This window comes from Petromyzon marinus, chromosome 28 (genome assembly GCF_048934315.1).
Source record: "Petromyzon marinus isolate PM22_M1 ecotype Great Lakes invasive population chromosome 28, UKy_Petmar_22M1.pri1.0, whole genome shotgun sequence".
Taxonomy (NCBI): domain Eukaryota; kingdom Metazoa; phylum Chordata; class Hyperoartia; order Petromyzontiformes; family Petromyzontidae; genus Petromyzon; species Petromyzon marinus.
In genome coordinates this window covers 2,779,567-2,789,814 of record NC_133694.1, presented here as the reverse complement: position 1 = coordinate 2,789,814, position 10,248 = coordinate 2,779,567, and the positions used below count along the sequence as shown (strand labels likewise).

The following is a 10,248-nucleotide window of genomic DNA, read 5'->3' as shown; positions in this document are numbered from 1 at the left end:
TAGCCAACCACGCTATTAGGAGGTGAATGACCATCGTGGAAGAGTAGGCCAAGCGCCCTCCAGAGTGGCCTCTCGTGAGCTCTCCGGCAGAGGCCCCCTTCCATGCAGCAGTGGCGTGAGCGGGCGATTGCAGGGGCTGCACTTTTAACCCCGCGATCACTCACACACACACACTGCTCGCGAAGGAAACACAGGCGGTATGGATTAAACACAGGCGGTATGGATTATAGGATATAACGGCAGCGAGGGCTGCTGCTGCTGCTAATTACGGAGAATCGATCAAGAGCGCTGGGAAATAGACACGTGATGGCCAACATTTAGACGAGCACAGCTTATTTATGAAGACAGTTGACATTAATGTTTTTGTTGTTGTTGTTGTTGTTCATCCTCCGTGTGAATTGATTTAATCTCACGACGTTGCTAATGGACAAGAAACACAGCCAGAGTGACGTTCATCTGGATGGCACAGTCATGGAATGGGCTGGTGGAATAAGTTATGTACAGTATTTATGATAGAGGGTTTTTCTTGGGTTAGATCGCGTAAATATATAAATGTGTCGTTAAACCCGCCACCGCCCGACACAGCCAATTAGTAAGGTTTGTCACGTAAACAAAACGTGCCAATTCGTTACTAGTACAGCAGCACCGGTGTGTTGGAGAGTACACCCACAACACAGACCTCTATTATGGATAATATTGGTCAACGAAAGCCCACGTGTTCAACATACATATATCTGTACAGGAGGAACACAACTGAAAGGACACATCAGAGTATCTACGACCATGACATCGATTAAAGGCGAGCTGAGATAAAAAAAATATACAACGAAGAGGCCGGTGAAGTGCTACTTTCTTTAATCAGTGCATGCCTCCTACTGTGACTCGTGGTTCAGAAACACGAACTCGTGAAACAAAAGGACCAAACATGTTAAAAATTCGCAAAGAGGCACGAAGAGCTAACCTCACACGAAGGCTTTCACGACCAATGCTATGATTAATGACCGGTTACTTTGAGGGTTCTGTTATCGTGTAGCTATTATGCCAATTGTCAAAATGTGCATGTGCCCTTTCTTTTCGACTCTCCCGTGTTCAAAATGGGGCCTTTTTTGCCAGTATCGAAGTATGAAAAATTGGTTTTATCCTTTTCAGCAAATAAAAGCACCAGTTGCCCGTGTCGTTTTGCTGAAAAGCAGAATTAATTGGCCCGTTGTTTTCCCATGAGGCGGCAACTTTTTTGATCTCCTCTGCAGGGTGGCGGAGAGTGTAACTCAGCGGGTCGGCAACCAAAATAGCAAAGAAGAGCCCTTTTTGGTTTGTTTCGAATTCCGTAAGAAGCTCACTGTTTCAAGAGCCGCACTCCACTGTGGCTGAACGCGAGACGGTGGTCCTTAATAAACGACGTCACAAAGCAGTTCGTAAAGAGACGCCTTTTGGCGTCCTCTGGTCTAACACCGTTTGAGATGAGGCTCAAAAAGAAAGCTGTCTCTGGTGTGGACCAATCAGTTTCAAGGACAATGCCACATATATTATCAGAGTATGTGTTTTTTGTTTGCATTCTGACCACAAGCATTGTGGTTAATGCAGACATGATTCCTTGTAAAAGGTTTCAGTTTGGTGTTTTAACATCTTAACACCTGTTTTGTTGCCAGAAAAAAGGGGAAAAACCTATTATCAAAACTGAACAATCTTTTTGTTTGCCAGGCAAAGCCCACTGAACCATTTGCTTCGTTTTCAGGAGCAACCTGGCCACAAATGATAGCTCAACGAAGTGGCTTATCATCACGTGGACAGACATATGTAGTGCATCCACCGAGGCGATTTCATTATTGTACGTACAGGTAACAAGGTAATAGAAAGTTATATATCAAAGGACCTTGAGAGGTGGCGATGATAATGCTTTAATCTATCGTTATATTGACGACGGCTGATGATGATGATGTAAACCAGCGCGGAGACAGCGGTGCATTGGTTCTCGTGCTGCAGCATGAACCTAACGACCTCGGTTCCATTTCTAGCTACGGCTAACATCAGTGGCAAGTGATATCTAAAAGGGTCCAGGACCCCTCCCCCTGCCAACCCGCACACCCTCTGCCCCCTCCACCGCCCCCCCCCCTCAGTACGTTATTACAAGCCAGACGCATGTGCCTACATCATCGTCGTCATTGTCATCGTCACCCAATATAAAACGAAACCGGAACAACCCAACCATTCATATTCTTTGGGTCTTTCGGTAAAGTCACGTAGATAGGTTCAAAGAAAATAACAAAAAAACGACGACGTTTTTTTTCTTTCCTGATGACGACGGCTTGGGTTGCGATCGAAACGTCGGAGTTGTTTTGTTATTTTCTTTGAACCTCTCTACGTGGACTCTACCTAAAGACCCAAAGAATATGAATTCCTGCAGTCACGAAAGCTTTAAGTTAAGATTTAACCCGAACATTTATCAAGCTCCGAAACTCCCGATCGTAATCCAGCGACAGGAGAAGGAGGATGAGAGGGGTGGGGGTTTGCGGGCAGTGGTGGCCGGGATCACCAATTTCCGACCGTCTTTGCGAAATGCCAGCGACGTTGTACAACGAGTTCACACAAAAATGAGCAGTGCGCTTCGTAAGTGTGGTGGCTCTGGCACATTGTCGGGAGAGAGGGAGGGCGGGCGGGCGTGCGGGCGTTATTTGAGAACGAGCGGAATGGATTCCGCACACGGAGGAGCTATTAATGAGGACGTTCCTGGCTCGCCGCCTCTGCAACGTGGCGCGTAATCTTCGTTTGCTCAAACGTTTGGTTCGCCGTCCTACCGCTGTGACTCACGCTGGGGTCCTGTGAATCACGAAGAACCCAACGTCCTATTAGGATTTCTGCGAGGCAAACTCTGGAATGTTACCGGGTTACATTTTTTTGTTATTAATGACACAAATAGTCTGGTGACATATTGTAACGTGTTCAGCTGACACTTTGATCCGAACTAAAACTCACACAGTGGCTGACTCAGACACGATATGTCCTGGCTCTAATGGGTGAAGTTTGATTTATAAAGTGTGCTAACACGTCAATACGTGGACATTGCCGTCAAGACGTCAGACATAAAATCCGTTTAAAATCCAATTACTGTTTGCCCCTCCAGTAAAATGTTTTACCCATTCGCTTTGTCGATGTGGTCGGGAATGTGTGAGTTGTGTTATAAATGTTGTGCTCTTGATTTTTGCTGAATTCTATTCCACTGGATTGTTATTCTGACTTCCTGGTTTTTTAACCGATGATGTTTGGCGCAGTTTTCAAGCGAAACGTCGCAAATTACAATCGCTGCTTAATTTGGTTGTGAGAATTGTGCTTCAACTTGCCAGGCGGTTGAGCTAAAGCAATATTAAGCGGTGAGCCTCTAAACGCTTGTGCACCACGTGACAATTTAATTGGTTTGCCGTCGTCAGGTAGTGGAGGGTCTTAACGACACAACTTTTGGTCTGATAATTACGTGGCCTATTCCATGAACGCATATCTAGTAACAACAATAAAACCAACACATCTAACACTTGTAATACAGGCGTCGAGTCGTGAGATTAAAAAGCATCCGTCCGGAACTCTGTAGATGCCACTGCTCTGTGGAGCAAGGAAGACAAATCATGCAGGTGCGTGGATTTTTGTTTTCGTCCCCGAGATTATGACGAGAAGTTTCAAGCCACACGATGAGATGCCGGAAGATAATTAATCTCGCAGTATGGAGAGCCATCATCCTGCAGATGGTCATGAATGCGCTGCTTTACAATGGGTGGGAGGGAGGGAGGGGAGGGAGGTTGAATTCTTCTGGACGATGATTATGCACGGCTGGTGGTGACACGTGCTCCTGTGGAGAATTATAGCAATACCCCATTTCGCACCTCCGATTATCACGGTTGGCTACGTACGGTGCGAAAGAAGTTCAGCATGCAGACACACACACGCATATATATAGAGGTGCGTCGCACGCAACGATGTTGTCGGAAAGGGAGAGGATGGGGTCTGTGCTTGCCCTGGCTGCCGGGTCGCAGTCGATGAGACGAATTATTTTAGTGCTGTTTTTTCTCTCTCTCTCCAAGATGTGAGGCGAGCTTTTGATCAATTCGGCCGGTATTCAAAAGGGGAAGTCTCTAATAGCGACATGATGTATACATTAGTAGCTTTACTACCCGGCTTCGCTCGGGACTTGGATTCCCCACGCCCGGCCGCCTTTGTCTCCCCAGTGGCGATGTTCACACACCACACCAGTCAATTGTTTGAGGCTGAGTCGACATAGGAGAGGTCCAGGGCTGGTTCAAATAATCGTCACCGATGGTGGCCGTGAGCGGGAATCGAACTCGGATCGCTGGGTTCGTAGCGCAGCGCGCTAACCACTACACTACAATGCGTTACGCTTCCACGTGCCCGGGTCACATGACAGATTTGACGTCACAGCTCACTTGCCGTGCAAAAAATAAATTCATTATTGAGCTCCCCCCCCCCCTAAAAAAAAAGTGTATTTTTTTATAATTTTTGCATGGTGTACAGTCTGTAAAGTACCCACATGGCAAATTTCCAGTTTGTTGCATGTCGGGAAGTACACTAAACATTTTGAACAGACACACATTCACAACTTTGCCTTTTATATATGTGGAGATTAAAGTTGCGTTTGCATTGGATCGTATCTCTCTTTGCCTCCAACCCTCCCCCTCCGCCCCCCACCGAGGTAAGACCTCCTGGAGCTGATGGCACAACCGTGGACACCATCAGAGAAGCCAGGGACAAGGTTGTTGGAACAACATTATCGGACCTTTTTAGTAAATATGTACACGGGTATAAGATGCCCTCATCACGCAATGACGCTGTCTCGAGCGTTCTTCTCTTCTGTGCATGACACGTTCACTCGCAAATGTATTTGACGTCGTCTTGTTTTTTTATTGTTTACATACCAGTGCAATTATCACCCTACATCTATTGCTTATCCGTAAATTAACGACTCCGAGCGGTTGACAAGTGACTTGTTCGAGTCAACTTAGTTACGGGTATTGCATTTTTATTTAACATTTAATTATGTTGCAGTGTCTTCGATTGCGTCTGTCACGCTGTTGCCTTTGCTCTGATTTCTCTCCTTCACTGCTCTGTTTTGAATTAAATCGCTTCGTCATTTTGGTGACCCAGGCGCACACTCCCAAATGAGATCCATCCTGGTCCCTTGAGTTCTCACCTAATTAAACTAAAATTTACTTGAACTTGAGAGTAAGATTTTATTAAATCTTGACTTATAGCTTTCGTGACTGCAGGAATTAGTATTCTTTGGGTCTTTCGGTAAAGTCACGTAGATAGGTTCAGAGAAAATTATTTTATTTGAACCTATCTACGTAACTTTACCGAAAGACCCAAAGAATAAGATGTTGAATCTTGATTTGAAGCTTTCGTGACTGCAGGAATCCATACTCTTTGGTTCTTTCGGCAAAGTCACGTAGGTATAAAATAAAATAAATCAAGACGTTTCGGGCGCAACACAAACGTCCGTCAAAAGCGTCCGTCATCAGGTGACGAACGCTTGCGTTGCGCCCGAAATGTCTTGATTTATTTTATTTTATACGTATGGGACTTTGACCGAAAGAACCAAAGAGTATAATAAGATGTTGTTGTTGTACTTTGGACAGCCAGACGAGGCTTTCGTTCGGTTGTCTTCTTTGGTCTCTAGGGCGCTGCGGTGCCGAGATGTTAACTCCCTCACCTGGTATACAGGAGGTCGTGGGTTACGATCCTGACCTTGACCCCTATAAATTTGGAGTGTGTGTGTGTCTCTCTCTCTCTCTCTCCGTGGTCGTGTAGATTTTTTTCTCCGGATTCTCCGGTTTTTTCCTCCACATTTAGAATCAAGATCACGCTTTGAGAGTATTTGGCTGCGATGCATGTCCACATGATAAGCCACTTCGTTGAGCTATCATTAGTGGCCAGGTCGCTTTAAAAAAAAAGAATAGCTATATAGCTCAATGGGCCTTATTTGGTTTAAAAAAAAATGTGTTCATTTTACAGAGTGACTCTTCTGTTGCGGTTTCCTCTGCACCGTTGCGATTCCGCAGTTTGCCACAAGAGTCTGTGTCAAGACCTGCCACCTACCCAGGATCACGACTCTCAGGCATGAGATGCAATGCTTGCTTGCTGCTGCTCCTTTCAATGACGATTTTATTTTTCCGCAAATTTTTTTTTGTTTCTTTCTAGCGCGGTCACAGAGGTCAAGCAGCGCCTGCACAAACGTCACTTAATGAAGGTCTCACGAACCCCGCGGACGCGAATTGCTCCAGTCGTGCGCTGCGATGCCACGGGTTGTAATTACGCAGTTGCCCAGCAGCGAGTGCTCACGCGTTCACGCCCCGCTACCCCAGCCAGCCCCCAGAGTTCGAACCCCCCCAAACCCCCACCCCCCCCCCCTACACCCTCGCAATCCCAGACGCGTTGAGAGCGGTGGAGAGCAGGCACTGGTGGGTGTTGTGTTCAGGATCCCGACGCCGCGCCAACATGGTTAGAGATGGCTAAGACGTGGCTTGGTGTGTGTGTGTGTGTGGTGTTTATAGTTTGTTGTCGTTATCCCGCGCCTACGATTACCACGGTTGGCTACGTACGGTGCGAAAGAAGTTCAACATGCATCGTGCGTATGCAAGAGAAACCGTAAAAAAAAATTTGGACAAAGATCGTGCGGCAGAGTGACGTGAATTGCCGATGACGCGTCTCGCGTGTCGCTGTGAGGTGCCCCCAGAGAGACGGCAATGACCAGAGGCTCTCCACTCTCCCCTCGGTGCTGGGCTTCTCACCAAGTCTCGAGAATCCTTCGCAGGAGAGTCCAGCAATCGGCACGTTTGGTTAATATCACGAATGGCCGTGACTTGAGAGCAAACTGAGGAACGCCTTTGGAGCATACGAGGTGGTGGTGGTGGTGGGTGGGTGGGGGGGACACTCAGAACTGCCATCTCCTGGCCACACCTCGGTAGGCCCACGTCTACAACTCCTGGCAAGCCCCTGTGATGCAGAGGGCCACGGTGGCTAGGAGATGTTAACCACCTCGCCTGGTATAGAGGAGGATCGTAAGTTCGACCCCGACCCTGACGCCTGCTGTATATTTGGAGTTTGCGTGTCTCTCTCAGCCCGTGGTGGTCGCGTGGATTTTTCTCTGGGTCCTCCGCATTTTCCCTCCACATTTAGAACGGACATCACCACGCGTTCAGACTATTTGGCCCTCCACATTTAAACACGTGCGTCTCGAGTATTTGGCTGCTATACATTTCCACGCGATAAGCCACTTCGTTGAGCAATCGTTTGTGGCCAGGTCGCTTCTGAGAAAGAGCTACATTGCTCAGTGGGCATTATGCCTTGTAAAATAAAAAAAAAATAGTTTAGTTTTAGTTTCTAGTATTTAGGATTTTAACCAGGCTCAAGCATGCTGAGCTTACGAGATCTGACGAGATCGGGGCGCATTCAAGACGGTCGGTTGTAGGCAAGAGTGCAAATTATGTTTGTTGCTAAAAAAATTAACGTGTTCGTTTTGTATGTTGAGTCGTGTATGCAAATCGCATCTCGCAATCGCCGAGGAAACACAGACAAAGCCGGCACCCACCAACGACTATCCAAGCTCTGCAGTCCCATACATATGACGATGTTTCTCCCCCCAATGAGCGTTCAGAGAAAATGTTCAATCAACGCGTTGTTGTGGGTCCCTTCGCGTTAACGACGAAGGCACAGTCCTGCAATGGCTTAATTGCTCACGGCACTGGCCAGGGAGGGTTTTTTTGGCCTCCTCTGCCACACTGGCACGGCCGTCTTAGAAGAGGGACGGGGGCGGTCAGTACCCACACTTTACCCCACCACACGCGACTGACTGTGGTGGTACCCGCGGGTAACTCTTCGGCTGGCCGTGCCGCCTGGTTACCGGCTCTGTTTCCATAGCAACAGCGCTGGGCCGGCTGCCACTGCGACTGGCTAAGCCACCGATTTGCCCTCGCGAATTTGGACAGGATAATGACAAAAAAAACATTTACAATTTAAAATAAAACCAACGACTGCAGGCAACGAGTCGGTACCCTTTCATGAAACAAATATAAAATTATTATTTGCGCTGTTGTTGTTGCTAACCGCTGCACCACCGCTCCCTGTCATTTATGCCATCAGCGGCCGTGATTGCATCTTGATCATACGTTTTTGACTCTTACTAATTACTACTCCTGCTAAATCAACTGATGGATGAAATAATCAGTATTATCGTATTTATTTAGTGCTTTCTGGTCGTGGCGGGGGGAGGAGGGGGGGGGGGGGAGGAGGGGGATGTTTGACCATACTTCACCACTCTGGTCAGTGTGCGGTCGGTGGAAAGTTCAAGATTCAGCTTTCACTGCGCCACTGACGTTAGCCGTGACGCAGAGGGCACCGCCCTAACCACCCCGGCGCCACCGCTCGCCGCGAATATTCACCGTCAATTCGAACGGAGGTAACGACACTGTTGTTAAACCTCATCAAGCATGATATCACGGTCTATTAGACACATTAAATCTTGACTTAAAGGAATTCGTATTATTTGGGTCCTGATCACGACCGCTTGTGTTGCGATCGAAACGTCGTAGTTTATTGGTATTTTCTTTGAACCGATCTACGTGACTTTACCGAAAGACCCAAAGAATATGTTAGACACATTATTTGGTGATGTTACAAAAAAAAAAACACTCTTGAGCTATAGCTCTTTTTTCAGAAGCGTCCTTGCTATCACAAATTATAGTCCAACGAAGTGGTTTATCGCGTGGCAATGTATAGCTGCCAAATACTCCAAACGCGCGGAGGTGAAAACTCGGAGGACCCGGAGAAAAATCCACGCGACCACGGGAAGAAAGATATGCCACACTCCAAATATACAACAGGCGTTGGGATCGAACCCACGACCTCCTGCACATCAGGCGAGGTAGTTAACAACTCCTAGCCACTGCCTCCTGCGTTGGCAGTGGTGCACAAGCACAGTGAACAACAACAACGACGACAACAACACCCTTGTCAGCAACAACACGGGAAAACATTACAGGCGACGTTTCAGGCAATTACCTTTTAAGTGATATGAAGAAAGGCCAATGCCTAAAACGTCGCCTGTTACATATAGTTTTTTTTAAGGCCATATTGTCATTGACGAATGTTTAACATGTTTTTATCGTCAAACTAATATTTCGTGTGATTGCATGTGGTACATGCGACTGAAAACGTATATGTATGACCTCAAACATTATTTTCTGAATACGCGACATAAATGAGGATTTTTTTTCTCCCCTTCCTTTCAAAAACACATTCCAACCACACAAAAAAATCACAGAATGTGCGGTATTCCGAATACCACTGAGCCACCGAGGAATGCAAGAGCCCTCATTTGCTCCCAATCTGGCTGCTGTGGCTAGGAATGACGGGTTAAGACAGCTTAACAAATAGGTGCTGCTGGATGGTGTGAAAGCAAAATACACCGTGGCCTGTCAGTCTGCACAAATAGATAGATCGATAGATACGTGCGTTATGTGCCGTTTTGTGTAGGGAGTGCCACCGTGATATAATGGGTTTATGGCGTGGCCCAGCGGAAGTGCCTTTGTCTCTCTTTGCAGAGGTATGTGGTTCGAATCAGGCTGGCCGCCCCGGTTATCACCGGGGGGAATATTAAATCGTAAACAAAAATACTTACGTCTGTTTCACAGTGGACGTTAAAGATCTCATGACGTCATTCGAGATGTTATCTCCTTTGCCTGGTATGCAGGAGGGCATGGGTTCGATCCCGACCCTGACACCTGCTGAATATTTGGAGTTTGCGGTGTCTCTTTTCCCGTGGTCGCGTGGATTTATCTTCGGGTCCTCCGTTTTTTCCCATGCACATTTAGAATAAACATCACGCGTTCAAACTATTTGTCTGCTATACATTTCCACATGACCAGCCACTTCGTTGAGCTATCATTTTTGACAGCCAGGTCGCTTCTGAAAATGTAGCTATATCACTCAGTGGGCCTTGTCTGTATTTAAATAGTTTCAAATAGGTCGCTTTTTCAAATGTTTGACGCGAATGTTTAAAGGGCACCGAGGCGCTTCACCGAAACACGAATCATTATTCACGGTGAGCAATTAAAACAGTTGGTGCCAGCTTCAAAAATCCCTCCAAGCCGCTGTCCAGCAAGCGATATAAAATGGGTACACCACAGTCCATCGGCAGGTCACGTGCAGCGGGGCTGATATGTGGGTCCTCCCGATTGCATCCTTGGG

The 10,248-nt window shown here is 47.0% G+C and overlaps 1 long non-coding RNA gene across 1 annotated transcript; it reads left to right on the top strand.

Annotated features, from left to right (window-relative positions):
- The first annotated feature begins 2,151 nt into the window (after positions 1–2,151).
- LOC116946825 (uncharacterized) lies at positions 2,152–6,368 on the top strand. Its single transcript, XR_004403607.2, has 3 exons — positions 2,152–2,607; positions 4,702–4,756; positions 6,063–6,368. It is a non-coding gene; the product is annotated as an uncharacterized LOC116946825 (long non-coding RNA).
- The last annotated feature ends 3,880 nt before the right edge of the window (positions 6,369–10,248 follow it).